This window comes from Leuciscus leuciscus, assembly GCF_965113295.1.
Source record: "Leuciscus leuciscus genome assembly, chromosome: 20".
Taxonomy (NCBI): Eukaryota; Metazoa; Chordata; class Actinopteri; order Cypriniformes; family Leuciscidae; genus Leuciscus; species Leuciscus leuciscus.
In genome coordinates, this window is record NC_138744.1 from 4010740 (window position 1) to 4025569 (window position 14830).

A 14830-nucleotide genomic window follows, 5' to 3' on the forward strand; every position below is an offset into this window, starting at 1 on the left:
AGAATGGTAAAATAACGTTATAAACCAGTTAGAGGTGATTTCAAATGAGCATTTCTGTTCAGAACAATTAAACTTGTATAAATAATACTAAAATAACACTGTCATGTACTCACCTTCATATATAATTTAGTGGAACACAAAACATTACATACAATGAAACTGTCTTCCACACAATGAAAGTGCACCACTAAAGCAGTCAACACAACTCTTATGCTACATTTCAAGTTGTCTGAATCCATATGATAGCTTTATGTGAGAAACAAACTGATATTTAAGTTGTACTAATTCGCTCTGCTATTCTGGCATAGCACATCCAAAGAGATTTGAGAGTAAAAGGCTAATTCTTTAAATTTCAATCCGATCCTCACACACATCTATGACATTCTTTAAAACAGGCAGGTGAGTAAATGACGACAGGTGAACTATCCCTTTAAGAGCTCTCAGTGACATTATGGGCCCTATCTTGCACCCAGCGCAATTGACTTTGTACACCGACGCATGTTTCATTCCTATTTTGCACCCGCGCACAGCGGACTTTTCCCTCCACAGACGCACGTCAGTAAACTAGCAAATGCATTTGCGCTCCCGGGGGCGGTTCAGCGCAAAGAGGAGGAGTGTTCCGGCGCAAACGTTCCCTGATGCTATTTTGCAGGTTTAGAAAACAATTCCGCCACTGACCAGGAAAAACCTAGTCTAATGTCAGTGGCGCGTTATTCAGATGCTCTTTTAAGGGCGCATGCTTGGCCATAATCAATGTAGCGTGTGCACAACGTGCAAACACTTTGATTCTCTCATCTACACAAAAGCAGTGGTTCTCATTTTTGCAAATCATACATTATTACGATTATAGATAGATAGATAGATAGATAGATAGATAGATAGATAGATAGATAGATAGATAGATAGATAGATAGATAGATAGATAGATAGATAGATAGATAGATAGATAGATAGACAATTTATTATAAAAGCATACATCTAGCTTACACATTTACCCAAATTATCATATGCCTGTTTAACCGAAGCTAATTTGGGTGTGTTTCTCCATCCCCAATGTCACTTCTCTGTGTTTTACGGCCCTGACGAGAACGTCGGTCTCCTCGGCTGTGAACCGCTCCTGGCGTGCGCCTGGCAAATCCGCTGTTATAATAGCAATCCGCCATGGAACAAGCGCGCCTGCTCTTAAAGGGAATGTGAGATGACGCTCTGATTGGATTATTTCACGTTACGCCCAAACCACACCTATGAATAATGAAGCTACTTCAGACCAACAAATTTTAGATTTGCGTCGGGCGCAAGAGTCATTTATCCCGCCGGTATAATAGCAACAGCGCCCGAGACCCGCCCACAAAGTTACTTGCGTTTCGCGCTTAATTCTTGCGTTTCAGACTGTTAAAATAGGGCCCTCAGTGTCAAAGCATTACACCTGTAAATAACCCATGTAACTAGTCCTGCACAGGCAGAGAACAGAGACTGCAGTACGGTGCAATGGTAACAACCATATCCCCCACAGTTCCCAAATACAGCTCTCCTCATGTCTGCAGACAGGACAGCAATAGTGGCGTGTAGGAGCAGCGGCATGTGTGAGATGGCTCTGCTGGGAAAAACACTCAATCGACTCTTGGAGGAACACTTGCGTTTCAATTAGACTCGTACAGGAACATATGTCAGCGCTAAAGAACAGGGCCTAAAAGCTCTGTGAACCAAAGCCTATCCCAGAGCTGTCACATCTCTCTGATACACTGCTCTAATAGCAAAATGAGATTATAGGCCATTTAGATGTGACTTAGTACTGCAGTAGATCAAAAATGGAGTAAAACACACAGACAAGGAAGACAGTGCCATTCTTAAACACAATAAAAATTAGATTTCTTCTAGATCTGCTATGAATCAAGAGCGATGACACACTGCAAAAATACTTATTGTTTTATAAATAAGATATCATATAAATAAAATTGTACATTGACACTGAAGACTGGAATAATGGCTGCTGAAAATTCAGCTTTCACATCACAGAAAAAAATTACATTTTAAAATATATTTAAATAGAACAAGGTTTTTTAAATTCGTAATAATATTTCACAATTTTACTGTTTTTATTGCATTTTTGATCAAATAAATGCAGCCTTGGTGAGCATAAGTGACTAATCTCAAAGACACTAACTGGCCCCCTTTGAACGGTAGCGTGTGTGTATGTGTGTATATATATATATATATAGTGTTATATATGTATGTATATAAAACCAAACAAACTCTAATGAGTCTCATCTGACATTTTTTCTCATAAAAATATTGTTGCACTTGGAAATATATCGGATAATGAAAGTAAAATGGGCTGTGAAACACGTTTCTTGTTGTAGCTCTTAATTTGTAATTTCTCAGAAGTTGCAACATATCAGTAAAAGATCTGTCACCTTTATTCGTAACATCGCTTTAGGATCAAGCTGATTGTGAATTAACTCTGATATAAGGGGTGGGCAATGGCTTTGCCTCTTGTTCACCAGTGATGAAAGACCCAATTATGTAATTCAGTTTTTGAAGCAGAGACTACGCCAGTGGGAGTGTAGATCATCATTTTCAACAAGAGACGACAGGAAAGCAGCACATCAGCTAGAGTGTGAAGAGGCTCATGGGACTCCAGTGGATCTCAGTGTTAGCGAATACAAACTGCCAATGAAAACACAAACCTATGATGACAGCCCTGAGGGGCTCATTTCTGTTTTGGAGTACATTTTCATGTCCCCATCATATATATCTTAAAGGCATAGTTCACCTAAAAACTTTCATTCTGTCATCATTTACTCAACCTCATATTGTTCCAACCCCGTATGAGTTTCTTTCTTATATTGAACATAAAAGAAGATATTTTGAAGAATGTTGTTAAAGGGTTAGTTCACCCAAAAATGAAAATTCTGTCAGTAATTACTCACCCTCATGTTGTTCCAACCCCGCAAGACCTTCGTTCATCTTCGGAACACAAATTAAGATATTTTTGATTAAATCTGAGAGCTGTCTCACTCCTCCATAGGCTTCTAAGACGTTATAACTTGCTGGCCCAGAAAATGCATTAAAGAGATCGTTAATATAGTCCAAGTGACTCCAGTGGCTCAATCTTAAGTTTATAAAGCGACGAGAATACTTTTTGTGCGCAAAAAACAACAAAAATAAAGATTTTATTCCACTATTCATTTCCTTCTCTCTGGACCTCGAGTGAGTTCACGTAGTGTTTTAGCGCAGCGCGTCTGTGTTGTACGTCACACGTAGGCTCACTATTGGCCGACGCTGGTCATGTGTGTCATGCATGTGACGTACAACACAGAAGCGCTGCGCAGTTACACTACGTGAACTCACTCGAGGCCCAGAGAGAAGGAAATTAATAGTTGAATAAAGTCGTTATTTTTGTTGTTTTTTGCGCACAAAAAGTATTCTTGTCGCTTTATAAACTTAAGATTGCGCCACTGGAGTCACTTGGACTATATTAACGATGTCTTTAATGCATTTTCTGGGCCAGCAAGTTATAGTGTCTTAGAAGCCTATGGAGGAGTGAGACAGCTCTCAGATTTAATCAAAAATATCTTAATTTGTGTTCCGAAGATGAACGAAGGTCTTACGGGGCTGGAACAACATGAGGGTGAGTAATTACTGACAGAATTTTCATTTTTGGGTGAACTAACCCTTTAAGCAAACAGTTGATGGACCCCATTGACTTCCATAGTATATCTATATTTTTTCATATGTATGGAAGTCAATGGGGTCCATCAACTGTTCCATTCTTCAAAATATTATTCTTTTATGTTCAACAGAAGAAAGAAACTCATAAAGGTTTGAAACAACTTCAGGGTGAGTAAATGATGACAAAAAATGGTGAACTGTCCCTTTAAGCTGTTTGTATGCAGAAACAGCATCAGGGATTATAAAGTCATCTTGTTTGGGTGTGTATTCTGGTGATCTGATATCATGTTACAATAATTCCATCAAGAGGCTAATGTCAATGAAAATCCCTAAAGCAGATGTCCAGGATCAGAGCGCTGTTGGTTTGCCGGGTCACATCAAATGGCTTTGACAGAATGTTGACATTCATTGAGATGAAAACGGTTTGTCAAACTAATGTGAAGGCTGAATTTTTCTCTTTCTTTACAAAAAACTAAAAAACATGCAAATAAATAGTCGCATTAAGGATAATCTGCACCCGTGACTAGTACATTCCCAAAAAACACCAACCCACAGCATGTTCCTCTCAGCAAAATACACACACATTTAGCATTTAGAGAAAATGATTACGCTGCTTTCTAAAACACCATATTTTGACCAAATTCTAAAGCATCTAAAGCAAATTTCTTATATTCTATGATATTTCTCGGTGAACATATGGTGGTACTCGCCATGCTGACTCTGAGCCTGAATGGTTTTGTGAACCCAGACAGACTGGCACTTGATAAATAGCAGCGATGGTAAAGAGCACTCGCTGTTTCTCATTCATCTTCAATATTAAGCATTTTATACTGATTCCATTTATATTTAGTATTTTCCTTCAAAAATGTTTCTTTGCAGTGGCAAGAAAACGAATTAGTTGTTTACAACATCTTGTGAATGTCATTAACAAACGTTACTAGGCAACCAGTAGCGGGAACGCCCAGTAGCGACCTAACCGCCGGTCTCTGACCACATGCAGAGGTAGTGTGAACGCAGCGTCAATAACCTAGCAACAGGCTCATGCCAAACTGTACTAAAATCAACTGTTGATTCGAGACTGAAAAATACCTGTCCTAAAGAAGGACATTTGGACACCATGCAGTGCTCTAAAGAGGATCTGTTATGCTTTTTCACATTTTCAACTTGAAACTCTTGGTTATGGTAAAGGGTATGGCATTTCCAAAACACTCACAAAGTGGTTGGCCAATCACAACACATTGGTCCAGCCGACCAATCAGAGCACATTGTGCTTTTCAGAAGGAGGGGCTTCATAGAGACAGGAACTAAACAGAGTGTTTCTGACAGACCTGGAAGAGAGGTGCTGCAACAATGGAGAATATGTGAAAAATAATGTGTTTTGAACATTCAACCATGAAACCTATTTTAGCAGATCTGAAAAACAAAATCAAGACTTTGTAAAAGGGCATAATATGGCCTCTTTAAAGGGTCACTTTGGCAGAAGATTCAAGCCAGTTAAATGTCAGCGGTCAAAGATTGGCGAAGAGAGGAGAAACCTGCTCAACAACAGTGACCAACAGAGCGGCAGCACATGTCGAGAGAGAGGAAGAGCCATCATGACTAATGACAGCCATGCAAATGCACCCAAGACAACAACAAAAAAACTTGTGAATGATAAACTAAGATCACCTATGGATCATTTCCACCATTTCATTGGTTCACATTCATATTTTGAAGAAAGGTGGGGTCCAAATAACGCTGGACCCAATTGACTTTCATTGCATGGGTTTGCAAACGAACAAACAAACTATAAGACTTTCACTAAAAATTTAAAGTCATATGCTTGGGTCCGTGTCTAATGAGGAAATAAAGAGGGGCAAATAATTATCATTATGTAAAAGCACTATGTACAAACACAGAGATTTGAGAAGAGAAGAAGCACTCAAAACTAATTTGAATAATTAAATATTCAAACGAATGCATACATTATTCCTACAATAGCAATGCCATTAACCATTAACCAATATACTTGTATGAAATGTTGTTAGTCATTTTAAGTTAAAAGGCATTATAAATCCTTTACATGTCATCCCACATAATAACCCTATTAATACACCTAACAGGCTTATTAATTATTCATGTGAATGATTTGAAAAGCAATTTAAGCCTTAACTGTGTGCCCTTCAGGAACAATACATGCTGAGTCACTTTTCTTATCAGCGTATTGAAGCCATTTTCAACATTGTGAACGATTATTTGTACAAAATTTAAAACTAAGCTATCCATTATCCAGCAGCCAGATGGAATATATGTGTAAGGTGGTCACACAGACAGCCCAGGGGCTTCCCAGAGGACAAACAGGAGAATACCAATATCCCCGGCATAACAAGGACTATAACGAGATGAAGCAGTTAGCTTGATAGAAACAGAAGTCAATTTAACAGTAAATGGGTGAATCTCATCCAAACCTGTTTAAAGCATATTTCGTCCAATGGAGTGAGTTTGGGGAGGGACTATCTGTTTGTTCAACCAATGAAAAACAGGGGGAGTGTTCGGGAAACCAGTTTGAAAACAAGCATTATTTTTTCGATTTCATTAAGTGGTATCAAGGTTGTTTTCGTAAACGAAAACTGAAACTAAGACTAAAACTATTGATACAAAATTTTTCGTAAACGGTAATAAAACAGAAATTTCAATATAAATGAAAAACTAAAACTAAACGAAACTAACAATAGTTACTGAAAAACTAACTGATTAAAATAATAATTAGCAAAAATAAATAATCGTTTTCGTAATTAATAAGCTCTCATCCTGTACCGGAAGATCACGTTTTTCCATTCCACAGCGCTACTTTATTTTTCACTGATCGTTGCGGTCGAGTCTCGCGTCTTTTCCAGTGTCTCGTGCATGACACAACGTTCTGAAAACGCGGCACTCGAGTTAAAATAAGTTCAACTTTTAAAAGACGTGTCTCGAGACCTTGCAAAACCGCTTTCTGTGTGAAGAACCAGCCCTAAGAAGCAGAAATGGCCAAATAAGTATTTCCATCATGTCTAGACCACATGCAAATAGAGTATACCTTAATTCAAAGTAAGATAACCATCTCATGTGAAACTAAACAAAATACCACACATATTAGAAAAGATACCACACTGAGCAGAAAACAGAAAAAACTAATAGCATGTCTAGCCCACAAATAGACGTACATTTGTACAAGTAAACTCAATGTCTGGTCTGAATAGAATATATGAATATGAGTTTATGATATTTAAAGATGCAATAGACAAAAAGCATTAATGGATCAATAAAAAATTATGTTTGAAAGGATTAATCATAAATAACCATAAAAGTCTACGCATATTTTTTTTATTTCAATATACGCCACATGTTTAACAAGATTTCATCTTTAATATGAATGAGCACGAATGACAAATTTTTACTTTAAAGTTGCATTTGTTCGGTAACAACAATTCTCAAACAATCTCAAACAATTATTTAATTTTTATCATTAAGAGATTTGTAAACTGCAAACATTAAACTTTGCTGAAATTAAATGTCTTTAACTGGAAGTGTTCTGTTAACTCTAGTTACTAAAACTAAAACTTAAACCTTAAAACTGGAGTGAACCAAAGACAGTCTCAAAAACATCGCTGGTGTTTCTGACATCACAAACAACCTTGTAACCAATCAGATCAACGTGTGATCGTCAACCAGTGGATCTCTGAGCTGGGCTGCGTTCCAGTCCACTTTTAGACACGCACTTGCAAACTTCCCTAAGCACTTCCCCTCGGGGGAATCCCTGACGCCATTTTGAAGTGCGTTCCACTTTGTGAAGTGGACGAGGGAAGTTTATTATGGACAGACCCTCGTTCCCTCGATTTTGACAGAGGGAGCGAGTCTACTTCATATGTACACTTCAGGCACCTATATGTCCCACAATGCAGTACGACTGTGACGTCACCACAGATCTCGTCTAATCACCACCACAACAAACAACTCTATGATATATGAATTATATTTTTTATTTATTTAAAGCAACCCAAACAAACCTATATACATTTGGATGCTGTATTAAACAAATTCTTAAAGGGAAAAAAATGTAAATAATAAATAAACTCCATAGCTGATTCCAAGGTTTTAGGACGTTCCAGTTCAGCCCACCGCAGTTTCCGCCAGTAGTCGGCACTCGTGCAACGTAAGCAAAGACGTACATCCGAATGAACGAGACGGAGGGAAGTTAGCGAGTGAAGGGCATGACAATTTTGGACTGGAAAGCAGCCCTGGAGTGAGTGAGTGGAGGCGGGGCTAATCTGCATATTTCACATTTACTAAATGAGGCAAGGGTGTAGAGTTACATTCAAGCAATTTTTGTTTTTTCAAGCTATTTTTTTTTTTATGTCATTTTGGTGATCAAAGATGAGTAAAAAAAAAAAAAAAAAAAAAAAGGAGACTTTAAAATATGTCAGTGCCTTTGTTTTGTCTCAAGATAACACACCAGTAATGTTTTTTCTAAGACACGTTTCTAAAATCTATAAATGCCCTAATTGATCCAAGGCTTAATCCTGGCTTAATCTAAGCCCTGTCTGTGAAACCGGGCCACACATTGTATAATTATATTAAAATGAAAACAAAGCAGTTTTAATATTATTATGCACCATCCTCTTACAACAGTTTTGCTTCCCCTTCTGTACATCTTTTCTTTTTTTTTTATGTGTTTGAAGTCTAATCTTACAAAGAGTAAATTGAACTACATTTACATTTATGCATTTGGCAGACGCTTTTATCCAAAGCGACTTACATTGCATTTCAAGGTACACATTTACATTCTTATCAGTTCTTCCTTTCCCTAGGAATCAAACCCATGACCTTGGCGTTGCAAGCGCCAATGCTCTACTGTTTGAGCTACAGGAAAGCTAGCTTTCTCCGATACATATGCTCAGCATGATAAAGTATTGCCAACAAGGCCAAAGCTCAATGCATCTGGTGTATTTCAAAGAGCAAGAGTGACAGCAGAAGCCTTGAGTAGATGGATCTAGGAATGAGTGCGGTGGAATAGAGGGAGGAGACGAGGATGTTAGCGGATGGTTAGAAGCGTCTCGACAGCGGTCTCGCAGGAAAGGACAGAGCCGCTGTGAGTCACGTTAGCCCTGGAACAAATCTCTCGGTGTGCGCTGTCACCATGGCCACAGTCACTCCTGCCCTCTGCTACATCAGCACCACCAGCATCCTCATGCCCTGCCTCCATTTTAGCCCCAAATATTCCAGCACAAACTGGCCTGAGCCACATTTGGATGGGTGTTGTCAATGCAACATTTCATTCAAAACAGGAAGTGCTTCTACTCTATCACACTGTCACTAGTGCAAATTGAACACTGAGTAGTGAAATTTATAATAATATGCAAGGAAATCCTCATCCTTAAAGTCAACATGAAATTAAAACTGACCTACTTTGCTTTCTTAAAATGATAGTTCACACAAAAATGAAAATTCTCCCCCTCATGTCACTCTAAACCCATAGGACTTTCGTTCATCTTAAAAAAAAAATATATATATATATATATATGTTTTAATGAAATCTGAGAGATTTTTCTCCGTCCACTGAAAGCCTATTCACCCAAAACTGATGCTTCAAAACGTTCATTAAGTAATTGTAAAGTAAATCCATATGAATCTAGTGGTTTCATCCAAGTCTTATGAAGGGTCACGGTCGCTTTATATGATGAACAGATTTAATTTAGGCTTTTATTTGCATATAAACTTTGATTAACGCGCATTATACATAAAACCTTCAAATATGATAAACCGCACTTACTCGACACGCAAGACTAAACCTCATTGGCTCTTGCTGAAGCTCAAACAGGCTGGTGTGACACGAGAGAATGGTTCACCGTTTACCATAGTATTTGAATGCTCTGTACGTTCGCTGATCAGTGTTTATTAGTGAATAAAAGCCTAAATTAAATCTGTTCATCATATAAAGCGACCGTGTCCCTTCATAAGACTTGGATGAAACCACTCGATTCATATGGATTTCTTTTACGATCTCTTTATGAACATTCTGAAGCGTCAGAGTTTTGAGTAAATATAGACTTTTAATGGAGGGAGAGAAATATCTTCATTTGTGTTTCGAAGATGAACAACATCAGGGGGAGTAAATGATGATAACATTTTCAAATATCCCTTTAAAGTGGTAAACGTAACTCAACAGGTTTAAATAGCAGAAGTAGTCAAGGCATGGTGTATATAATGAAGTCCAGGGGAAATGAGAATTCCTTATGCGGCTCATATTTTACCGCAGGGATTAATGGGTGAGAGATTACAGTATGATTCAGTTATATGCACACTCATGCAATATACTAAACGTAAGCATATAGTGCAGTTTCAAAGAAACCTCTCACCCTCCATCTGCATCATCGTGAAACCGAGGACATCTGGATCTAACCTTGAAGAAAATTCGAAATAAATCACATATCTATAGAGGACATCTTTAGAGGTTGGTGCATGGCCTTTACCCTTCTCTCTGTGAACACATGCTGAGAGAGTAATGTATAGATTTTGGTTCAAACACGAGTGAATGGGAATTTACACATGGCTCCACCTTGGTGTGAAAATATATATATTCTGATGTTTCCATTCCACTCTAAAAATTGGCATGCCTTCGATTTCACTCTGAACATTTACCCAGACGTTAACCTGCAAGTATATTTTGAAGACTAACAGGATGGAAAGTGATATTGAAGACACAAAGGCAAAAAAATAAACGTAAACCAATCACCAATTAGAACAATAATCCCCAAAAAAACATGTTTTGTTTAAAAAAAGAAAGAAAGGAAGAATCACTTGGAATATTTCTTAAAATCACCATGAAATCAAAATGGACAAATCTTGTGTTTTTTTTATGAAATATTGCAGTTTTTTATTATGAATGATTTGTCCATGCACTTTTTTTTTTTTATGTCACCTCGTAATCTTTACTCAAAATAACTTCCCCTCCCTCTTGCAGCAACTTCTCTTCTCTTCTCTGATGATGTGTTTACTAGTGTAAGTACTAGTACTAACTAGTAGTTTACTAGAGGCGACCTGTCACTCACATGAGATCCACCAATAGCAAACCACAACCATCCAATAAATTCCCCCCCAAAAAAAAAAAAAAAAGTCATATACAAATAATTGGGAAGAAAAGACTATCGCGAATTCCATTTCATGCCTACTTTAACAAATAGCCAGTTTTATATTCATAAATTAAAAGTCATATTAAAAATCAGAGCAGCACCAGGGGATATGGAATTATTGTGAAAAATGCAATATTGTAATAAAAGAAAAACTAACTAACATGATTTCCAACCTTAAAAAAATGTAATCTAATATATGACACGGACATGAAAATGTGCTGCTCCAACCTCAAGTGCTAATCATATTCCCGACTCCTGAGTGAGTTCTGCGTGATGGCCGAGTCAGATCAGACATCAGCACCAGCAGAGATCACAGACAAACGCTCCTGTCGTGCCGTTAAACACTTTTTCTGACCCTGTTCTCTCTCTTCCTCTGAGGATTCCTCTCAAGGTTACTCTGAAAAGAGCACTGCAGCGCAGAGAGCACACAATGATTGAGGAACAACAGCAATCCTGAGCAGCACCAGAGGACTGGAGCTGAAGCTGCGTACCACAAATCAACTCACAATAGGAGAAACAGCTTCTCTCAAAGTCCTTCACACGGGCTTGGACACTTTCAGAGTTATGATAACACCGTGGCTCATCCTACCAATATCCTGTGTCATTGCACATCAAACTTTCAGACTTCTGCATATCACTAAGCCACAGTATAGTAATATTTTGGGTTACACTTTATTTTAAGGTTTCCTTATTACAGTGTAATTATATATTTAAGTACTGAGTAATATTAAGCAACTACATGTACTTACTATATGGTTAGGGTATGATTAGGATTTGGTTGAGGGTTAGTTGCATGTATTTATGCATTATTTACTGTTATTACTATGGTAACATATGTAACAAGGACACCGTAAAATAAAGCATTACCTTATTTTGCATTGTGATGCTTTTTGGGTAATTGATGAAAATGATAATTCTCCTTAGATTTTAACTACTGTGATAAAGTATTTTTATTGTGTGCTTATGAATATAGTCACAATGTAAAAAAGAAGGATCTGAATTTACAGTCTTCAATTAGCACTCGTATTTCATCCAAACCGACTTACAAACGTGAATAAAAAAGCAGAAGTGATTATTCCAACAGAGAAAACATCACAAATACTGCTAACATGCTAAACTCATACTAGAAATATCTATCAAATATACATCTCTAATATCAATACTAAACAACTAAAGCTCTAAATACACCCTTAAAAGTAAAAGTTCTTTATTGGCATCAATGGTTCTATGAAGAACCTTTAACATTCATAGATTATTTTAGGCTCTTAGATTAATCAAACTTTCTTCATATACTAAAACAAAATGGTTCTTTTAAAAACTGGTCTTTGGGGAACCAAAATTGGTTCTTCTATTATGGCATCGCTGTGAAAACCTCCCTTTGGAACCTTTATTTTTAATAGTGTACTAACAAAACTGTCAGATATAAAACTCTATAATATTAATATAGCTAATAAACAAAGATCTGCATAGGAATGTAACAACATATAGGATATAGCTATATCAATGCAGTAATGACAACGTAAATCTCTGCATTGCTAGAACATAAAGCTCTAGCATTGTAATACTAACATTTTTGCATATTACTTCAGCTTTGCACAATCTACTCTATAGGAAACGGTAAAGAGCACACTTATCTTTTTTTTGCATGCACTCAACAGTGATGGTTGGTTATTTCCAGCGCAAAGGCATTATATTTCACAGAAAGAGGAGCAGTATACGGACACATGTAGATCCATAGAGCATCACTGCGAATTCAGTCAAACCAAATGCACATGCTGTCGTGACTAGATTGAATGCAATCAGCAATAGAATAAATCATCACTCACACACGCGCACACATGTACCAGGTTTCCATTCTTCATGTCTGCTGCAAGGTCATTTTGATGCTTCAAGATATAGCACGCGCAAAACATCTCGTTTTAATCTACATTTCTCGTGATTAATCAATTGCTGAAAATATGAAACCCGATAGCAGCCTAAAATCGAGGAAAATGGAAAATCCCGATCAGTGTTATTCTGACGGATAGATATATGAGGTGAAGGGGCGAGGTTTAAGGTGCCTTGTCTCTATGGGAATATGGCTTTTATAAATTGCTCTTTTGATCTATTCTTTAACACATGGCAAAGATTAACATAAATACAGTAAATAAGTAACAATGTGTCGTAGGATACTGAGTGCAAAATACAGAAGAAAATAAATAAAAAATAAATAAAAAATCTCCTCGCCGTAAAATTATTTTTGAGATGATGCATGAGCCAATGATAAAAAAAAATATTGCCTTAAAACAGATTTGTATATCATTTGCGTACAGTGTTGTAATTATAAAGATGTATTTTTGATGAAGATTACGTTTGCATCCATCATTGATGTGCTCACATTATTTTTCAAATGCATGCATCTACTCCCTAAAATAGCCTGTAGAAGCTTAAACCTGCAACATATAACATAAAACACGTATGTATGCCTATATAAATGTGCAATTTAAAACATGGACGAGCATCAAATCATATATAGGCTAGATATAGATTCACTAATTATAAATCAGCTCCAAAACACGAATTAATGAGCAATAGAGGTCACTTACCAGTGCGATTCAGTTATTATTTTTTCCAAATGCTGTCAAGAATAACTGTATATAAGATACGGTGAATTTTTAGTCGTGATGATGAGGAGGGCTGTGTGACATTGCCTGTATCTTCACCCTGTAACGAAGGCGCGTGTGACGTGTAACAGGGTGCAACCCTACAACACAGGCAAAATTACGATTCCTACTATGGCGAACGCTAGACTTATTAATATTAATAGGCACACTGACGTTGCATGGTAACCTTCCTGGAGCGTCCAGTTACGTAATCTAGTTACTATTCATGGCCGAGCCTAAAATTCTTGATAGGCCAACCGACTATCGCTCACTCAACTTTCTTTCAGCCAAACGTTTGGGCGATCGTCACGTGATTTGCACTCTTCGCACTCTCTGCCTTTCAGCCAATCATTTAGGTCTATTAGGCGAACGTGATGATACGAAATTAATATTCATTAGACAAGCCATCGCCATAGTAGAATTGGCTAATTCGCATCCTAGAGCGATCCCTTCATCCCTCAGCACCACTCTCCAATGTGCGAGCGATCCGAAATTAATTTGCTATCAGCATCACCAATGTTTTAATTAAAACGGGTTTTTATTATGATAAAAAAAAAAAAAACGTTTAATCCAAGCTGCCTTCAGAAGGGGTTACGCAAACGCCAGTGTTTTCCTCGAGCAAATGACTGTGGAAATAGAAGTCTTTTTCTTTCTTTCTTTCTGTTTTATTATACATGAATGTCATATATTGTGTGTTTAATGCCCTTTAAGACCATGCACTGAGTCTGAATCACTGGTCTGTGCATGATTGCACGTGCTCTAACTCGTGCACATAATTGGCCAAAAGGACGGAACCATGATGCGCCTTTCTCTCCATCTTCATCGACTGTTATTCATGTAAATTCGACATAACCTGCCTTTATCAAAGATTAAAATACTCTTGCCAATTAATAACGGTCTTCTAGATGTAAGTGCAGGAGTTTGCAATCTCATAGATGCCACTGACCCCCAAATATGACCATATGCGCGCAAAGGACCACCACATCATAGTATAAATGCAGCTAACCTGGCTATATTTTAATGTATATACACACACACACACACACACACACACACACACACACACGTATATATATAGCCGAAACACACCAACTTTTATTTTAGATGTGATTAATCACAAATCAAAAGTAATCGATTTTGACAGCACTAATTTAAAGTATATTATTTATTTAGTTTATTATTAATGTATTTATTTTACATTTATTTTAAATACATTTATTAATAAATACATTTATTTACATTTTACATCCAAACCTTTCCACGAACCCCCTTGCGGTCCTCAGACCCCAGTTTGAAAACCCCTGGGACTATCAAAACAATCACATAAACCAATATTTATTTCAAGAGGCTATATGATTTTTTCAA

At 37.2% G+C, this 14830-nt stretch overlaps 1 protein-coding gene across 1 annotated transcript in view; it reads right to left on the bottom strand.

Moving 5' to 3' along the window:
- sv2a (synaptic vesicle glycoprotein 2A) overlaps positions 1–13531 on the bottom strand; it is a 44979-nt gene extending 31448 nt beyond the window's left edge. Inside the window, exon 1 of the mRNA XM_082150708.1 lies at positions 13409–13531. The gene's annotated coding sequence lies outside the window, so the exon portion shown is untranslated. The remainder of the gene's footprint in view (positions 1–13408) is intronic.
- Positions 13532–14830: the final 1299 nt, after the last annotated feature.